The sequence below is a fragment of the Lissotriton vulgaris genome, chromosome 1_1 (assembly GCF_964263255.1).
Source record: "Lissotriton vulgaris chromosome 1_1, aLisVul1.2, whole genome shotgun sequence".
NCBI lineage: Eukaryota > Metazoa > Chordata > Amphibia > Caudata > Salamandridae > Lissotriton > Lissotriton vulgaris.
In genome coordinates this window covers 733704613-733725710 of record NC_141685.1, presented here as the reverse complement: position 1 = coordinate 733725710, position 21098 = coordinate 733704613, and the positions used below count along the sequence as shown (strand labels likewise).

The window sequence follows — 21098 nt, the reverse complement described above, 5'->3', positions numbered from 1 at the left end:
TTCGTTGCGGGTGGTGCTGCGTGGTGGGTTTCTTGAAGGTGAAGTGGACGCAGTGGTGGTCGGTCCAGTGGAGTTCGGCGGTGTGGCTGAAGGTCATGTGTTTGCTGGCAGAAAGGATGGGGTCTAGCTTGTGTCCGGCGGTGTGGGTGGGTACCGTGACGAGCTGTTTTGAGTCCGAGGTTGTCATATTCACCTTCCTTAAAAGCACGATGCCTCCATAGACTTCCATAATATCACTCATCCTCGTTGCAAACCTGCATCACTTTACAAAATAGTTTTTCTCCTTTCACTCTGAGACCACCCCCTGAAAAGAGTCCTCCCCTAATTCCAAAGGCAGCTGGTTCGACTTGTACTTACACTTTTAGCATTGCAAGTTTGAGTTCAAAAGAAATCCCAGAATGCAGAGTCAAGTGGTGTTTACAAGGCTGGTTGTGGCGTGGCGTTATTTGGCAGCCTACGGCCACATAGCAGCAGTAGGTATTGCTTCTCCAGCAATGATTTGCCTTTGTGTAAAACAGTTCTTTTCACATATATATATATACTGAGTATTTTCGTTTGTTGTACGTCTTGATTTATTTTTTTCTTAATATTAATTGTTGAAATGTTTCCAGTTCATTTCTGATGCAAATGCCATTCCTGAAAAATTGACGAATTTACTTTCACGTTTCCGTGGTGTGAGTGAGGTCAATGCGTGCGTGTGCCGCCTCCCTGTGGCATAGTCTGGAACTGCAGCATCGGACAGGAAGTGGTTCCGCGGAGCCAAGCAATGGATTTTGATTGAAGCCACTGGAGCAGGGAGCTGCCGTGGTGCCCTCAAGTACCCTCCAGCAAGCAGTGGAGGGGCATTGGCAAGGGGGCGCGCGACTTTAATTCTTTGGACTACACCCTGCCAGGGAGTGGTGGCCAGGTTAGCCGTAGTTATGGGGCAGCTCCGACGTTGCCGTGGCGCGCAGACGGGCAGCCATTGTGTACGGTTGCCATGGTTCTTTGACAAACTGGAGTCCACGGCCCGCAAGGCGCGGCGAGGGAGTCCTGCTGCGGGAACCGCAGGGGGGAGACTTGTCAGGGGGCGGAGGAGCGACTAGGAGGGAGTGGAGCAGGTGAGTGAGAGACAAAATATGCAGGGGCTGAGATTGACAGAGCGCATTGGTCACTTAAAAGGGGGAAGCGAGATTTGTTTGTCAGAGATTTAAGGGGGTCCTATAAAGGGAGGGGCCTGGGGGGTAGCTTGGGGAGAATATATTAAAGTACAACTGCGTCGGAGTGAGACTGCTGCCTTTCTGAATCGTCGGTGATTGAAATACGTTTGTAAGAATTACAGCGTTTGAGGTAATTGCAGGATTTAATCTGAAAACACCATGCACAGCTGCAACGCGTTCGTTCGAAACTATGTCCTCCTGGCTGTATCAACAATTGAACGTCGTGGATCGTTCACATTTCTACTCACTGATCTCACCAGTACCTCACCCCCTAAGGATGGCTGAAACTCCTTATCTCTCAAGTCATTGACTTTCCCATTAACTTTTGTGCTGTTTGAGATTTTCCCTTCGAGGAAAACTACAAATGTTTTTCTCAAATTTCAAATTGCACGCTATTTACACACTTCCTAATGAAAAGTAAATATTCCGTGGCCCATAAGTATCACTAACGTCACAGTCGCGTCTTGGCGTGAAGAACAACGCTTGGGTGCAAGCTGTCACTGCAGAGTAGCTCGTGTGTCTGTAGTAAGTACAGTTTCCATATTTGTGTGTGAATATACTAGTTTAATTTGATCAAAAGAATTTTTTTCAACAGATAAAAACAGCTTTACTAACACATATTTCTATACCTCACGGACAATAATGGCGCACCAACCAACATTTTAGTTTACTTAAAATAAGACATCAATGAGAAAACGAATAAACAATACAAAAGCCCCAGTCCCTAATTGAATACAATACATAAATAATCTTGGTACAAGGATTCACGTGTAGACCTTCACTTAAGCAAGCTATCCAGAGCCCAGGAAATATGTTGAGACCATTCATATTTGTGGCGATGTTGCAGAATTGTTAGCTCCCAGCAAATATCGGAAACATTGAAAATTTCCAACGGATCTGGACGTTACATGTGGATGTTATCTCTCTGCCTAAATTTCCAGACAGAAAGTGTGTAGAAAACAGAGAAGGAAGGAAGAATGACTGGTGCCAAAGAGGCAGGGTCCAAATGAAAACTATTAATTTATAGAAGGAACATTGCAGGTACTGTCTGAAATAATCATTAATTTTAGCCTCAGCTTATTTATGCTGGTTCCGCTGAGCAGTGGCTGTAATGTTGTAAGTTCACCCCAAATGAGGACACAGAGATACCAGGTGCTTCTAACTGGTTCCTTTAATGTTTTCAGAGCTTCGCTATGTAAGAGAGTGCCGAGCGTCTAAACATGACTTGCTCCGGTCGCTTCTGCTGTGCAATCGCCGTTCGCGCGCTTTGCAGCGATCTCTTGCGCATGCGCAGGTGTTCCGCTCTCACTCCGGCGCACCGCGTCAACATGCGGGAGCGTCGGAAGCTAGAGCGCAACACTACATATCTCCTCTATTCCAACAACACAAACGAAAATTATAAGTCTCAAGTTCAATAGTCATTTACTTCAAAGTCTTTAAATTGAATGAGTCGGACCACTATCCTCCCTGCACGGGTGCGTCTTATCGGAGTGGATTCTTCACTGGTACCTTCACGTGTGGGACTCCTCGCCTTCCTCGGTGTCCCAGCATCATTCTCTGTGGCGGTGGTTTTGGTTGTGGTCGCACCTTCCTCTACACTTACTTCCTCGCACTCTTCTTTCTCTACTTGCATTTGTCCTTCCTCTTGACTTTCTCTTCCTGCGATTATTTCTTCTGTCCCACTGGCTTGTCGCTGATCTCCTAGGTCTTTCTCCTGACTTGCGGGCCACTGCATGATCCTGTTGATCTTCGCCATGCGGTCTTGGGACCACACTTTTCCATCACGGAATAAAGCAGCTCTTCCATACACTTCCTCCACTTGCAGGGGTTTGCTGTACTTGCTTTCTCCTTTTCGTCTGAGAGTGGCAAGTTTGACTCTCACCCATTCCCCTCTCTCTAGACAGACCCACTAGGATATCGCGATTTCGCGATTTGCAGCGAAATCGGCACTTTTTTAAAAATGCTGCGATTTTTACAAAAGTGCCCGCGAAATCGGCACTTTTGTTGAAATCGCGGCATTTTTACCAAAGCCGCTATATCCTGGGGGGTCTGACTGATTATCCTTCTTGCCCCCCTCGGTGCACCATGATTTGGTTTTCTGCTCCTGCGCAGCCCTCAATCCTTGCTGTGTACACCTGGCTCGAGGAAGCCGGAAATGAAGATCCTTGCGCCACCTTCAGCAGCCACTGACTCCTGTTATCGTCTCTGAAGATGGCTTCTCCTCCACAGTTCAAGGTGCTAGCCCCACGCCCCGGAATGTTTGCGTCTAGTTGCGTCCCTGACTAACCCTAAGGGTCCCCGCAGCTCAACAGTGGACACCGTGTTCGCTCGAACCAGCAGGATAGATGCGACGTCACTGCACATCCACGTTGAACTCTCCCGATGTCAGCTGTGAAGCTCCAGTTGAAGCAGTTTCTTCGAGCATGCGTAGATAGTCACAATCCACGATTCCTGGACAGTGTGCACATGCGCAGCTGCGCCAAGCCAGATCCTACTGCCTGAGGTAGCACCATGGAGTCGTATGATGTGATCGCAAGGTGGAGGGTGGGTCGGATAGTTCATACCCTGCTGAGGTCAGCTGTCCAGTGTCATTGGTTTCTTCATTACGCTCATTGCACCGTCCCTTCATTTAGTACCGTGCTTAACCCTAGCTGCTACTTAACGAACTAGCCCTTAACCGACCTGTCAACCGTTAGAAATCCCTTGCCTCGACTGCTAGCATCCAACTGTAAACTTTAAGGGAGGCGGACTTGAGGTCCATCAGGTTTGGCTGGATGGCATTTAAGGCTCTCCTTGGATGAAAGTATCATCAGTAGTGACACTGTGGGCGGGATTTAAACATTGTAGGTATTGTGTTTATCCTACCACTTTTCCTCGAGCTAAAGCAGTATTCTAACCACAATGCAGCCAAAAGTCCTAAGACTCTATTAGGATCGACAGTTGACCGTGCCAAAATCGCAGTATTGATTTTATTAGTGACACATGATATCTGTCTTGCAGTTGCCTGGATATGCCAGACCTCAAGCTAAAACTGTGAATTAACGTTGTGTGCTATGAGTGAGATTTCTTTGTCTCGCTATCAGCACGAGGTCATTACTTAATAGTGAACTGCCTAGACTGAAGACTTGCACAGCATCTCCCACACTGATCAGATACACTGTTGCTTTAAATGAAGCAAGTTTCTCATAGTGCCTATCAGCGGGGCATACAGTTGTGAAGGCCACATTCACAACCAGTCCTTGACCTCTGCAGAGCAAGCACGGAGCAGTAGTTTCATATCTGTCAGTTGTAATTGTTGGTAAGTGTCAGCGAGTTTCACAGCTGTCAAAATATATACAGTGCCAAAAAATGAAAGTGCAATGCTTGTAGATGAGTGGGTGAGTTTTATGCTTGTGGGAATGGATGGGAGTGGTGATAAAAGGAAGTAGAGAAAGCATGAGAAAGTGAAGATGGTGCTTTATGACATGAGATTTGCAGATGGAGGAATTCAGAAAAGTGTGGGGAGAAATAGGTGTCAATCAGTGAGATATTGCAGCGGAAAATGGGGGGGAAGTGAGAATGGGAGTGTCGGAGACCCTCCAGAGGTGACTTTTTCTTCCACAGACCATAATAATTCACTGTGTCTACTTTGTAAATAAATCAAATATACATAGCTTCATGTTGTTAAATAACTAAAAAAAAACGAAGATATCTGTGTTTGTTGTAGGAAGAATGGGCAAATAAAATGCCGCAAAATTGCCGCTAAATGTCCATATTTATGCCGCTAAGTTTCCATTTTTGTGCCACTAAATTTGCTAATCCATGCCGCTATATCCTGGGGGGTCTGTCTAGACCTGTGTCTTTTGTATTGTGCCTCCTATTGTAATGATCGGTGTACACCTTTTGGGTTCTTTCCAGGTTGTGTTGTACAACAGCCGGTGACCACTTGCTCGTTATTGTCTTCTCTCTCTCCAGACAACGTTGTCTCTCGTAAAGGGGAGTCTTCCCCTCAAAATCTGGAAGGGACTGTAGCCTATCGAGGTCGGGGTGATTCTGTAGGCCCACAGCATGCTCTGTATCTCCACTTCCCAGTCTTTGCCTTGCATTATTGCGGCCTGGATGGACCCCATCAGGACACGGTTGAACCGTTCCACTTGTCTGTTGCTCGCGGGATGGTACACTGCTGTGTGCTTGGACTTAATCCTGTTACTCTCCATGTATCTGGTCCATTTCTCCGAAGTAAATTGTGGCCCGTTGTCATTTAGGATTGTCCTTGGTATTCCTTCACGTAGAAACACTGAGGTGAGAAATTTCAACACTGGTTTGGAGTCCATGACTTCCTGCACATCTACCTCTGGCCACTTGGAATATTTATCCACGACGACACACAGGTACTTGGCTGTTCCTCTGGTGTCTAACACTTTTTTTTTTCAGTTTAGGAAATTTTTATTTGTTTAAAGAAAGAACAATACAAAGATAATATAATAGTACAGTAGAACCAAATGATGCATAAGTGATGCATATAAAAAAGCAGTAAAATAACGGTTCAATTGTACAAGAAGAAATGAGAAGACCGAGAGATGGAGGAGATAGAAAGAGGGGAAGGGAAGAGAGGGGAAAGAGAAGAGAAAAGAAGAGAGGGAAAGAAGGAAGGAGGAAAAACAGTAGATATATATGTCCAGAAATCAGAGAGAAGGGGGTGATGAGAGATAATTGGAGAAGGGGAGCCAAAGAAGGTCAGATTTAACTTTAGCGGAGACAGAAGAGGAGGAAGCAACAGAAATCCTATGCTCATCACAAACAAAGTTCCACCAAGTAAGAACAGATAATTTGGAATTATCCTTCCTACAAGATAGAATTACTTTAAACGCAATAGCAATAAACAGATCCAGTAATCTAACACTCGAAGGATCAATATCAATATCTACTAAAGCAGATCCTAAAAACACATTCAAGAATGATAAGGGAATAGAACAATGAAATATACGCATGCAAATACCCCAAACAGAGTTCCAAAAAGCTAAAACAGATGGACATTCATATAATTGATGTTTAAGAGTACCAGTTAGTGAAGAACATGACCAACATAGAATACTAGAAGAAGGAGAAAACTTAGCAATACTAAGAGGGGTGAGAATGGATCTATGATAAATAAAATATAAGGATTGAGTAATGCGGGCTGCAATAGAAGTCTTAAATAACTTGGCCCATATAGAATTCCATTCATTAACAGAGAGAGATACTGACAAATCAGATTCACAAGCAAGCTCAGTTGCTGATTTAGACCGATCCAAAACATTTGAAGACAGCAATTGATAGACTAGAGCAGCTTTGGGTTGACGTAAGGAAAATAAAGGATAAAGGGGGGAGGAAGGATAGAATGAAGGTAGAGTACCAGAAGAAGGAAAGGTTGATAAGTATGAAGTTATAGCATTAGTAATAATCCTATATTCCTTGAGATAAGACATGGGTAGATTATACAAAACTTGCAGTTCAGAAAAAGAAATAATGGCATTATTGGCGAAGAACTGATGTACAAAGATAATGTTCTTTTCTTTCCAGTATTTGTAATAGAAAGATCTGCCCTTATATTTGAGAAATTTGTTATACCAGACACAAGATGACAAAAAAAAATTGGAGTGGAGACAAGTCTTTGGCAAATAAATCATGCAATAGAGTTTGAGAATATTTTAAAACTGTATGTTTAGATAAAAACGAGCAGTTAGACATAAAAACAGTATGTTGAAATGAAAAACCTTGTAACAATGATCGTTGGAAGGTTATCCATTTAGGAATCGGGGAATCTTGAAAGTCAAATGCTAAAGAAAAGGATTGCTTAATGAGGACTCCAGAATGATAAAGCTTGAAATGAGGAAATCGAACCCCGCCTTCCAATTTAGGGCGAATGAGTTTATGTAAGGCAATAGGGGATGTTTGTTGTTCCATAGGAATTTGGAGCAAATGGAATTTAAACGAGTAAAGTAAAAATTTGGAATTTTCATGGAGAGCATTGATACAGTATACAATATGTGAGGCGTAATCCTCATTTTGATGGTATCAAGTCTACCCCACCATGATAAAAATAGAGGGGACCAACTTTGAAGGAGGGATTGAATTTTCTGAGTGAGGGATGTGAATGTGGCTTTAAGAGTCTCAATAAGGGGTGTTGAGAACCAAATGCCCAGGTATTTGATTTTAGAGGGACACCATGCAAAATCAGTGGAGGAAAACATGAAATGGTAACAAGTAGAATTTAAAGGTAGGACTTCAGTTTTGGATAAATTGAGTTTATACCCAGAGACTGAGGAGTAGAGGTGGACTTCGTCCATAAAAGGGGGACGAGACGTAACAGGATTAGACATATAGACTAAAATATCGTCCCCATAGGCAGACCATTTAGTTTCAACAGAGGAAAGTTTAAAACCAGTGATTTGGGGATTAGAACAAATTCGTTCAAGGAATGGTTCAAGGCAAAGTATGAATAGTAATGGGGATAAGGGACACCCTTGTCTCGTACCTCTACCTAAGGGGAAGAATCTAGAAAATTGGTTATTGACAAAAATACTGGCACGGGGAGCGGAGTATAGAAGTTTGACTAAGGAAATAAAAGAGGGACCAAAACCTAACCATTGCAAGGTGCGAAACATAAATTGCCAATTAATACGGTCAAAAGCCTTTTCCGCATCTAAGGATAAGGCGGCTAAAGGGGCTTTAAAGTGTTTACTATGGGAAATGACATTAGCGAACATACGGGCATTATCAGCAGAAAGTCTGCCTTTAACAAAACCAACTTAGTCAGTTTTAATTAAAAGTCGGATGATTGAGTCAAGACGGGAAGCGAGGATTTTGGCAAAAATTTTACAGTCATAATTGATCAAAGAAATAGGGCGAAAGTTTTTACATTGGGAATGATCTTTATCCGGTTTGGGAATTATAACGATGAGGGCATCCAAGAAAGAGCCAGAGGCCTTAGCATCAGCAATGAAAGAATTAAACAGTTGTAGTAATTTAGGCACAAAAATAGCATGGAGGGCAGAGTAAAACTCAATTGGTAATCCATCTGGGCCAGGGGCTTTTGATTTTTTTAAGGGAATTGATGGCTAGAAGAATCTCTTGAGAAGTAATATCCTTTTCTAATTGATTAAATTCATCCGGGAGTGTGGGAGGAGGGGGAGATTCTCAAAAAAAGAAGATAAATTTTGATCTGTAGAGTATGTATCATCGGTATAAAGATTGCGATAGTATGTGTGAAAAACCTCTGCAATATCTTCATCAGATGTAACTAATGAATTTGTAGAGTCATTCAGGATAGGGCCCACAGTTTTACGCTCCGATTTGATTTTTAGGTAGTTTGCCAACATTTTACCAGCCTTATTCTGACCTCCATGAAACTTAGATTTAATTTTCAATAAAGTGTTACAAGCTTCAGTCGTAGCTATTTTATTCAGTTCTGATTTTGCTTTAACAAGATTATGGAGGGCAGTAGAATCTTTAGATGAGAAATACAAATGTTCCAGCTTCTTAATGGAAGCAAGTTGTTTCGAGTAGTTAGATAAATTAAGTTTCTTCTTTTTAGAGACATACGAGATTGTAAAGGCTCTCAAGGCAGCTTTGAAGGCATCCCAATTATTCGGAACTGATGTGTCCGTAGGAACATTAAAAGTAAAAAATTCAGTTATAAAATTCTGAACCTCCTTCATAAAGACAACATCTGACAAAAGGAAGGTATTGAATTTCCAACGACTGAATCTGGAAGAGGTAAGGGTGAGATCAAGGGTTGCAGGGACGGGAGCATGGTCCGAAATAAAAATAGAACCAATTTCTGATTTATGCAGTGTGGGGAGGAGAGATTTTCTAACTAGAATATAATCAATTCTAGATCTAGTATGATGTACATTCGAATAAAACGTGTATTCCAAAGTATCAGGATTACAAGTTTTCCATACATCATATAGGGGACGGGAGGAGATGGCAGATTGGAAACATTTATGAGTTTTGTCAGGACGAAATCTAGTGGAGGAGAGTCTATCAGAGAAGGGATCCAACCACTGGTTAAAATCACCAGAAATAACAATATTGGGACAGTCAATAGAGGAGATGAGAACTTTAACCTCATTCCAAAATTCAGGAGAAGAGCGGGTAGGACCATAGATGTTCAGAAATACCAGTGTCTTATTTTGAATAACAACTTTGGCCAAAACCCAACGGCCATCAGTATCAGCTTTGGAGGAGAGAATTTGGGCACATAAACCTTTATGAAATAAAATTGCAACACCTCCCTTATTATTGACAGCAGGAGAATAAACAACTTGACCCACCCATTGTCTCTTGAGTTTCGAGGATTCCGAATCTGTACAATGGGTCTCTTGAAGAAAGGCAACCTGTGAATTAACCCCTTCCATGCTCATGACGAGCTCAGCTCGTCATGAGGTAGCCTGGAGCTGTGCTCATGACGAGCTGAGCTCGTCATGACACCAGCAAAATGGCAATTTCCAGCACAGGAGGGGAATTGCCTTAGCAGCCATAGTGTTAAGCTTGGATAAATGTGGCAATACCTTTTGACGCTTGACAGGGTGACCCAGACCACGAACGTTCCACGTGACAAGATTACACATGACGGGAGATGAGGAAGGGGGCGAAGAACCAGGGTGAACACATTGCAGGAAAATGACTAAAATAAAAGAGGTAAGCAACACAAACATTAGAAATAGAGAAAAAATCAAAGAAAAGAACATTAATTAGAAAAAATATGCCAAAAAGAACCAGAGAAGAACTAACAAGGACCAAATAACAAAAATCAAGGAGTAGAACAGTCAAAAGAGAAAGAAAAGGGAAAGAGATGTCGGACAAAAGTACATAGTGGTAGAACAAGAAAAGAGAGACTAGAAGGAGGAAAGAAAAGAGATAGAAGAAGGAAGAGGAATAAGAAGACAGATCAAGGCAAGAATGCCAGATCTGAGAGGAACGAAAACACCAAAACATCTGAAGCGAGGAGACGCCAACGGAGAAGCGGACCCCCTCACAACGTCAGGAGAGAAGAAGAGAAAAACCAGGAGCAGCACAACATAAAGAAGGAATACATGCTGAGGCTACAGACAATAGAAGAATTCAGCAGAAGGCTGGCAGGAAGAGAGAGACAAAAGATGCCTGAGGGAGGCATCAGGTGGTGACATCCATGTTAGGTGAAGCAGCAGATTGCAGGTATTCGTGCAGCTTCTGAGGATCGTCGAATGTGCGGGTACGACCATTATGGGTGATTTTGCAAAGGCAAGGATGTAGAATTCCATACTGGATGTTTAACTGTCTCATCTGAGGACGGAGATTCAGAAATTCCTTACGACGGGCATTGGTGGCATTTGACAAGTCTTGAGAGATAAAGATGTTATGACCCGACCATACAAGGCGACGTTTAAGCCTGGCAGCTTTGAGAACATTCATTAATTCAGTAAACTCGAGGAAGAGGAGGATGATACCTCGAGGCTTAGAGGCATTAGAGGTAGGACGGCCAAGACGATGCGCTCTCTGGATATTAAGTGGATGAGCACTTGGTTGAAGGTCTAGCAGCTCATACAGGAGTCGACGAATGAAAGACACCATGTCAGACGCCTCAAGGTTCTCCGGAACTCTGTAAATACGTAGGTTGTTCCTTCGATTGCGATTTTCAAGGTCCTCTGTGTGTAATTTGAGCTGTTGAATTTCCTTTTCTAGGAGGGGTATCTTTGTGGAGACATCCTGAATATCACTGACACGCTGTTCCAGACTCAAGACTTTGCCTTCCATAACAACCCACCTCTCTTCAATCTGCTTGAGTTTCTCATTGGTGGCAGACATAAAGGGTTGGAGACCCCGAACTTCCTCTACGATGGAGTCCAGAATAGGATTCTGGGAGGTGCGAATCGGAGAAGGAGGGTCATTTTTGAGGCGCTTGGGCGTGGTTCCTGTGTTGGACGACTTCAAGTTGCCTGTAACATGCATCATTGTTCCAATATAGGGGCAAACCAGGAGCACAGAAGAAAAATGAGAATTGCGAAGAGGCAGCACACAAAAAATCACCAAGCGCAAAGGAAATCCTTAAAAAGAAGGAAAAGAAATGACTCAGGAAACTAGCTCCAAAACCTCGAGGTAAACCACGTACAAACGTAGCGAAAGAGCGTAGTTCAGACTGGCTTCGCTAATTAACAAGGTGAGGGAAGCCACAATAGGTGATAACTAGAGTATATCAGCAAAGCGTTCATGAGAGGTCAAAGGGGAAAATGCTATTACTGAAGCACCACCTTACGGCATTGGAACAAGTAGGAATCCAGCACACCCATGCAGCAAAATAGGTAAATGATGGTCTTCACCTACTGAGGTAAAAAATTCATGGCCGAAATAAAATTATTCACATAAGGAGAAGGCTATGGTGAGAATGCGCCATACCTTATGAGGAGATGCAATTTAGTTGTGACATGGAGGAAGAATCGCTCTGCAGACAGCCTGAGGCGACGGTAAATCCTTGACTAGAGACGCGGGTTCCACGGCTCAAAATGGCGGCCGCCCGCGTCTCGGCAACGTTGTAGGAGGAGATGCTATGTAGACTGTAAAGACGGCGTGCGAAGCCTCAGGAGTGCACGATATCGCTTCCGCACATGTTCCGCTGAGCAAAGATGCGGAATTCCGGACTCAAACAAGAGATATCAGGGCTACTGACTCATTCGGAGTCCGTCACTCTCCGGAGCTCACGGGAGAGCCGCCATCTCGCGTCGGCGCGTAAGCCACGCCCCCCTCTGGTGTCTAACACTGGTCCCAAGATGTCCACCGCAATGTCTTCCCATGGGTTGCGGGGTTGCTCAAACGTACCTAAAGCGGGCCTCATTGGTTTCAAAATCTTGTCCGCTCCCTGGCACTGGCCACACTCTCTCACTTGTCTCTCTATTTGCATGTCCATGCCAGGCCACCAGTACATTTATTTCACTCGCATCTTCGTCTTTACGATGCCGAGGTGCCCCTCGTGTAGCTGGCTCAACAGTAGTGGGATCAATGTTGTGGGGGAACCACTTTGTCGCCGCGGTACATGAAGATTCCTGAATCACTCATTGATAATTCCTCTCGCACTTCATAGTATTTCCTCAGGGTTTCTTTAAGCCTTTTCTTCTCTGGCCACCCTGCAATCAGATAGTGTTTGATGTCCTTCATCTCACTGTCACCTTCATAGGCTTGGGCCCATTCTTGCCTGCTGCTTGTTCTTTCGAGTCTGCCATTGCGGCTACCATTTCGTCTGTTCCTGGCGAGACCTCCGGTGCATCTTCCATGGCTGAGGCTCGGCTAAGATAATCTGCTACTTTATTGCGTGTCCCTGGTAAGTACTCAACGTCATAGGTGTAATTCAGCAATTTGAGGGTCATCTTTGCTATGCAAGGTGTTGCTGTATCATGCCCACTTGAGGTGAGCACTTTGACCAGTGGTTTGTGGTCCGTTTGCAGTTTGAAGCAGGTGCCCCACAGGAACTGCCTGAATTTGCCCATGGCCCAAGTGACGGCAAGCATCTCTTTTTCGATGACACTGAATCTCTGTTCTGTGCGAGACAATGCCCGGGAGGCGAAGCTCAGGGTTTCCACTATGTCATCATCTCTCTCCCGAGCTAGCACCGCTCCTAAGCCTCTTTCACTGGCGTCGGTTGTTAAGATTGTGCGACCAGAGGGGTCGTATCCATGCAGAGGTACCGCTTGACCTATGTTGATTTTCAGCTCTTCGAACTCACTCTGGGCTTCCCCATCTCATTGGAACGTCGTCTTATCTCTAATTAGTTGTCTGAGCCTGTGAGTCTTAGTGGCAAAATGTCTGACAAATTTACTATAATACTCCGCCATTCCTAGGAATGACCTCACTTTGTCCTTATTGACTGGGGCCCTGGCGTCACAAATGGCTTTCACATTTTGCCTTTTTGGTGTGATTCCCTGACTCCCTATCTCATGTCCGAGATAGGTGACTGCTGACATGCCCAGTTTACACTTGTCCCACTCAGCTGTGAGGCCCTTCTCTTGTAGCACCGTCAACACTCTGGTCAGTTTCTTATCGTGGTCTTCTCGGTTCGTCCCCATTATCAGGATGTCGTCCTGAAAATATTGGACGCCTTCTAGATCCTTGAACAGGCGGTGCATCAGCTTTTGGAAAACAGCCGCTGCGGACGCCAATCCGAATGGCATGCGGCGATACTGATAACACCCGAAGGGTGTGATGAAGGAGGTGAGCCTCCTGCTCGTGGGGTGCAAGTCTATTTGATGGTACGCCAAGGTGAGGTTGATGGTGGAAAACCACGTTACCCCCCTCGTTTTGGCCAACATTTCTTCAATCCTTGGTAATGGGAATTTTTCGACTATCAGCCATTTGTTGTGTTCGCGCAGGTCCACACATAGGCGTACCTTGCCGTTGGGTTTTCTGGCCACAACTAAGGGCGCCAACCATTCCGAGCTGTCGATTGGTTCGATTATTCCTTGCTTCTCCAGTCTCTGTAGTTCCTGCTGGACGGCTTCCTTAACTGCAATGGGAATGTTTCCCTGGGGAATCCAACTTGTTACCTATGCCGATGACACGCAGCTGGTTGTGTCTTTGGTGAGGAACGATGCTTTAGATCAGGGGATCAATAATCTGACCCCGTGTCTCACCAAGGTCCTGGAATGGATGACATCCTCCCTTTTAAAGCTAAATGGGGCCAAAACTGACATTATGCTTCTGGGTTAGAAAGCCCCAATTAACCTGGACCCTTGGTGGCCGCACTGCCTAGGACCCCCCCCGGCACCTAAGACCCAAATAAAAAGCCTGGGGATCTGGTTAGATTCCTCGCTAGGATTTCACTACCAGGCCAGGAAGGTAGCCGCGACCTGCTATGGACTGTTGAGAGTCTTAAAAAAAGTGTTAGACCTCCTGCCATTTGAAGCTAGACGATTGCTGGTCCAGTCGCTGATTTTGTCGCGGCTGGATTATGCAAATGCCGTCTATATAGGGGCTCCAGTCGGCACCATAAAAATTCTGCAATCTGTACAGAATTGTGCAGCTCGGCTGCTCATGAAAGTCCCCAAAAGATGTTCAGCGAAGGCCGCACTTCAATCCCTCCATTGGCTACCCATCAAGGGAAGGATTATATTTAAAACCCTGTGCTTGGCGCATAAGTCCATCCATATTGCTGGCCCGTCCATTCTTGATCCCCTGTTTCGTCGCCATCAATCAGTGAGATCTCTGAGATCTAACCAGCGGAACTTGCTGGTAGTCCCTAGGGTGAAGCTGGCTCGGATGGGTGGCCGTCGGCTCTCTGTGCAAACAGCTAAAGAATGGACCATACTCCCAGATGACATCAGGCACGAGTCTAACCATCTGGCTTTCAGGAAGCGATTAAAGACACTCTTGTTCTAAAAGTGTCTTCTATGTCCTCTGGTCTTACAGCGCTGGGATGCTCAAGAGTAGCCATGCGCTATACAAGAGGGTATTCATTCATTCATGTTTCTGACTTTGTGGGACACCGGGCTCACATTTTCTTTGAGAAGTATTTTGTGCACAAATTTCTCGAGTTTGCCGACTGTGCCTCCCAACACTTTGGGCAAGTCTTGCTTCAATTTCTCCAGGTCTGGGCAACCGCTTTCCTTCGTCAGTAGTATTTGTTCCTTGCCTCCTGGGTCTAATTTTATTCCGAGGTCACCCTGGTCTCTCCAACCTAGCACCGAGGGTCCCCGCTCCGCTACATATAGCTTGCATAGTGCCGATCTCCCTCTGAATTCAAATTTCAGGGTGCGGTACCCTACCATGGGGATTATGTTGTTGGTGTATGAAATCGGTCGTATGTCCGGCGGATTTAATTGCGGGCCAAGACTGGGTCTGAATTCTTCCTCCCATACTGATCTCTGCACAATGGAGTATGGCGATCCAGAGTCTATCGCTATTCGAATTTTCACTCCTCCAATCAGCATGTCTGTTCGGGGTTTGTCTGAACGTTTGCCCGTTACCTCCAATACTTGTTGTTCCACACATTAAACCATGTCATCGTCCTCCAGATCTTCTTCAGCTGGGTCCTCTGACTGGGATTGCGCAATGCATTTCACCATGGACCTCTTCCCTTTCTTGCGGCACACCTTCTCGTAATGTCCAACCAGCCCGCAGAACGTGCATTTGGCGCGAAATGCTGGGCACCGCTTGTCCTGGGCTGTGTGTGCTGTTCTCCCACACCTGTAGCACGAGAATCTGCTGTCTGTCGACTGTTTCCCTGGCTGTCCCGGTTTTCCTGCCCATCTGGGCTCGTGCCTCCCCTCTCCGGTGGCTTTCCTCTGCCTGTTTGGGGTTTGAACTTCATCGATTTTGTTGACCATCTGCCTTTGGGTGTTCTCCTTTTTCGCCGCTTCGGCGCAACGCTTTGAGAGTTCCGCCTTCTTTACCATTGCAATCACTTCTTTAAGTGTTGATTCTCCTTGTGCCCACAATTTACCCTGGACTGATCTGTTTGTGGTGTGCATCACAATCTGATCCTTGATGAATTCATCCTGAAGTTGTCCATATTTACACGTGATCGCTAATCGTCGCAACGCTGCGACATAATCGTCTATGGATTCACCTTCTTCTTGCTTCCGTTGTTAGAAGTTGAACCGATCAATGGAGACACACACTGCCGGTCGATAGTGATTGTCTAGGTCTTCTAGGGCATGCTTGAAGACGAAGTCGTCGTCCGCCACTCGTCTCGTCGCGGGTACAATGTTTGCAAACACCCTTACGCCTTCCGGACCTAGATTGTGTAACAGTAGTCGTTTCTTCCTGGCACTAGGAAATGGTTCCCTGTTTTCGTCTTCCAAGGCTTCTACGTAGTTTTTGAAGTATTCCCTCCAATCCTCCCATTTCATCAGGGGTTCACCTGGTCTGGGTAGGAATGGAATGGGTGCAGTGAGGGATGTCGCTTGGTTACTCATCTTGGGTACTATTTCTGGTCCTTCACCTCGGTTCCCGGGGCTGCCTGGTGCACTGTTGTTATCAGCTCGGTCCGAATTTTCTCCCTGGCTTTTGGGGTGCTGGGTGCACTGGTATTTCCGTCTCGTGACCCGCTGGGGAGGTGTACTTTTTCATCCCCTGTGCCACTATCTCCTTTTTCTGCCAGGGTCTCAGTTGTGTGTGGTCACAGCTCCCCTTTTGCACTTGGGACGTTTAGTGGTAGGCCCTGGGCCTCGTGGCGCCTTTTGGTTCGGGGTCGTGCGCTGCTGCCGCGCTCTCTCGTGAATAGCGTGCTTGCCCTTTATGGCGTGCTCTCTTCTCTAGTGTCCCTTCAACGATTTCTGACCTTGGTGCGTAGCTGGCGTCGCCGTTGCAGCAATTCCAATTGTTGTTTTTTCTGGGGTGAAGTTGGTGGGGGATCTCAACCCTCATCGCCACTGTAATGTTGTAAGTTCACCCCAAATGAGGACACAGAGATACCAGGTGCTTCTAACTGGTTCCTTTAATGTTTTCAGAGCTTCGCTATGTAAGAGAGCTCAGAGCGTCTAAACATGACTTGCTCCGGTCGCTTCTGCTGTGCAATCGCCGTTCGCACGCTTTGCAGCGATCTCCTGCGCAGGTGTTCCGCTCTCACTCCGGCGCACCGCGTCATCACGCGGGAGCGTCGGAAGCTAGAGCGCAACACTACAGTGGCCTCTTGCTGTAAGTCTTTGCAGTGAAGCTACAGAGCACAAGTCAGTGGTCACCCAGTCCCTACTGCCTGTTCTAACAGAATAAAAACCACTGTGTGCAGATTAAAAATTATGGCCTAATGGAAAGTTTGACGGATCAGATACCCAGGCATCCACAAACAGCCAAAGTTTTTTTTTTTTTTTTAGGGAGGGACATGTGAAGTTGACAGAGACCTTGACATCAGGGCTCAAAAAGGGTAGTTGAGTGGAGATGTGTGGAAGAGAAGCAGGGGTCTTAGATTTCTGATCGATACATCTCGCTTCAGATTCCTCACCTTTAGCATAATCCCCAGGAGTCAGACTGGGTCCAGAAGTTGTTCAACGCATTGCTCTTGTGTGCCAGTTAGTGTTGCCGTGAAGCTCTATATCGACTTTGTTCTGCCTGGGAAGTGACTGAGCTGATCTAGATGCCACCCCTATGCCTAATGTTTGTTCTTTTCTTTCCATGCCTTGGGATGAAGATACAGTGCTCTGCTGTTCCTTTTCTTCATTGTTTGACAAACTTTGTTGTGCCGGAATTAAAACCGTCCCCTCTGAAAACGACATGGTTCAAACTAAAGGTACTGCTGCAAAAAGTTTGTCTGTGGCAGCTCACACCAACCATGTATAAGTTTAGGCTCAGGTAATGGCTCCAGATCATAGGAGGAATGCACCATCATTAACCCAAAGACAATCTGAAAACGTGAAGTAAAGCTGTACATTGCTGAACACAGAAAAAACACTGTGCAAGTCCCTCTCCAAGTCGAAGTCACAAGCATGTACCTGCGTCGGAGTTTGTTCCTGCGACTGGTCCTCATCATTGTCGAAGTCTTCGGGTATGTCCAAATCAAAATCGAAAAGGAAACACAAAAAAGCTAAGCATTCCACCACTCTTTATCTCCCGAGAAGTCACAAGGGCATAAACATACCACTTGGTCTCTCTACTGAGGAGACTATTCCACAATTGGTCCTGATTCGCCCCAAATTCCCTGGGTCATTGGTGACATCACATCAGATCGACTCCGTCAGGGAGGCTTTGTTACACAGCTCCATCTGGCATGCCTTCGTACCCCAAGTGTCTGCAGCGGCCTCCATTTATGTCACCCCTGGTAAATCTGTCCTCCTCACAGTCTCTGCCTCTCAAACCTGCCTCAGATTCTCACCAAAGTCAGTGCCGACCTCGCCGGCACCAAAATCTGTGTCAGTCCCTTTGACATAGACACTGGTATGGCTGCAGCTTAAAGAAGACCCGTACCAATTTAGTTGTCTGACTCCGAGCTGACCTAGTCTCTGCCTTGACCGAGGTTGTGTCTGGAATTTTCATTGCCATGTCAACTTCGATCTGATTCTGACAAAATGTTACCTCTGCCGCAGAACTACTGTTGGGTGCTCCACCAGCTTTTTGGTTCAGACTAATTGGAGCCTGCCACTGTTTGGAGATGCCAATCCTGATGTTGAGAATGTGTTATCCCTATACTACGAGGGGGACAGTTAGTACGTGTTCTTGCAGGAGCCCAGTGTGCTTGACATATCTCCAGATACTGTGTTGATTCCTTCCCCTGGACCTCTAAACGAAGCAAGTGCTTCCTAAAGATGTGCAGCACATGTCTTGGATCTACAACTCCTCTGTGACGGTCAAAACTAACATCCTTAGATTGGTTCTGCAGCGGGGCATGATTCCTATGAGCCCTTGATGCCATTTAATGAGGCTCTGACTGTACTTTGATGGGCACATTGGCAACGCCTTGTTCTTGCCCACCGGTGAACAGGCAGGTTGCCAAATGCCACAGGCTGGCACCAGGCGACCCTGATATTCTGGCTCAGTATTTCACTCCTGGAAGCCTGATGCTTCAACTGTTCACCAGCAAAATGAGTCCCAACCCTTTTCCTGCAACTCCCACAGACCGTGTTAAAAACATTTAGGCAATTTCGAAACTTGTGTTCTTCTCAGGCAACTCAGCCATGAAGTTGGTCAACACCAGTTGTTTTCTTTGCCAGTATACACATGGTCAATGGGATCTTGCCAGGTTACTCCTAAATATGTTATTTAGTCTGGCTTGGACACCACCGATTGCTTAGGAAGGGCAGACAGTACAATCTGATTTTTCTGGAGAGGTCCAAACCTTGCTTATGGATATGCCATTTGACAGGTCTCAGGTAATTCAGGGTAGGCCCAGGAGCATTTGGCAAGAAAGCAAATTCTATCCTTCAAAATTCTAAGGAAGCTGGGCCAAGGCGTGTTCTTTAGGCTATTCGGCTACCACCAGGTACTTTCCTCTGCAAACTCGTTCATTTACAGAGGCTAGGTATACAGACAACCCTTACCGCATCACATCAAGCAACCCAGCCCTTTCATGACCGGGATAAGGTAGGCAATGTGCTGGTCAACAGGAACACAACACCTACCTTCTCAGCAGTCCCCCAGCCTCCAAGCCACTTTAGCTTGTTTTTAGCGGCTCGCGACCACCTTGTAGGAGGCTAGTTTTTACATTTTTCCCAGGGGTGGCGACAATTACACCCGGGTCCTTCAAATGTTCTAACAGGGCTATGCCATACCATTCCTGTTCTACCTGCTGCAACATCCACCTACATCAGAGCTGCTCTTCGAGGGCTACCTGGCAGTCTTACTGCAGGAAGTGCATTCCCTCTTGCCCAAAGGGACCACATGGAGGGTGCCAGCCTCTGAAATAGAGACAGTGTTATTTCTGCCTTTTGCACATGCCAAAAGAGGATGCAGGCTTTCATTCTATTTGGATCTCCACTCTCGAAATGCCTTCCTACAGAAGTGCATTTTCAAGCTTGATAGAAATTTGGTTTGGCCAACTGCCCACTTTCAAGGCAGAATCACAAACCATGTCAGGGTGAACCCTGCAAGTCACTAAATTACCTGAGTCCACCCTCAGTGGCTATGGCCCAGAACAGATGGGCTTAACTTAGGCCAATGTCTAAAGTATTTATGCAGTACCAAAACAGTAATAAAATAATAGTCAAAATGCAAATAAAAACAAAATCTCAAAATGAATTAGAAAAGTAGAGTGAAATGTAATAAAGAAAAGGAAACCAACATGGCAAAAATTCAAAAAAGGGGACCGGAGAAATGTTTTTAAAGATTTAAGTCAATGGTACTGGTAGACCTGGACCTTCATGTAACTAAAGGCTGGCTTCGATGGAGCCATGGTTTGATGCACCAACAAAGTAGGTCCTGGTCAAAGATTTTATCTTCTGACTTAGTCCTTTAAGTCCCAATCCACCACAGAGTACACTTCCAAAGTCCACAGGACCTCAAGGGAGGCACTTAGAGACTCACAGGGTGTCAGAATGATCCCTATATCAGGGTACAGACGAGGTCCAGTTGTCAATCGGTAGCTTGGTACTTCCAGGAGAAGACCTCTTGCAACTTGTCTCCCTGTAGCTATGCAGGCTATCGAGGGTACAATGCACACAGCTCTAAAGCCAGCAAAAATAGAGTCCAGTAAAACGTGAAAAATCTGGGATGACTTTGCGGATAAGGCGGATTTCCTACAAAGAAGCTTACATTGGCCCAGGTTCTATCTGCCCTGGATCTGGGAAACGGGATGGTAGCTCAATTTACCTTCAGCGGTGTGCTTATCTACCGTCCACCTGGGAATGACACCGCCTTCAAGGCTGCCCTTGTGGATGTAGTCAGCTCTTTGCCCGCAACATGCGCTAACTTCAATATAGTAGGCGACTTAAATATACATCTGGACCAGTCGTCATCTCCTTCCATCAGCTCCTTGCTGGCGGACTTAGAAGCGCTGCAACTTGACCAACTAGTCGCCTCCCCCACCCACATAGGAGGACACATATTGGACCCCTTTTTTACCACCTTAGTTCGGGCTAGATCAGCTGACCCGATGGTGGTGGGTTGGACTGACCATTTGCTGGTTAAAGTGTCATGTCCCCTTGACACTCCACAATTGAAACCTGTAGATAAACAGAGTTTAAAGCGCAATTGGCGTAAACTTAAGCTGGAGGAGTTTATCAGGATATTGGAGGCACAACCCCTAGACAAACTGCAGAATGTAGAACAGGGCTATGAACAGTTCTGCAACTGGGTTCTTACTGCCCTCGACTCTCTCATACCTTTGCGTTGGGCAAAATGTCACGCTAAAAATCGTAGCCCCTGGTACAACGAGACTCTTGCCGAGCTCAAGAGAACTTGCCGGCAAGCTGAGAGGGCCTGGAGAAAAGCCTTTGATCCCACGTTAAAATCACTGTACTTTGCCCAGCTTAAGTCCTACCA

General features: G+C 45.7%; 1 protein-coding gene across 1 annotated transcript in view; it reads left to right on the top strand.

Annotated features, from left to right (window-relative positions):
- Positions 1–966: 966 nt before the first annotated feature.
- The window catches only part of AXDND1 (axonemal dynein light chain domain containing 1), a 570869-nt gene continuing 550737 nt past the window's right edge, over positions 967–21098 (top strand). The window contains exon 1 of the mRNA XM_086955354.1: positions 967–1100. The gene's annotated coding sequence lies outside the window, so the exon portion shown is untranslated. The remainder of the gene's footprint in view (positions 1101–21098) is intronic.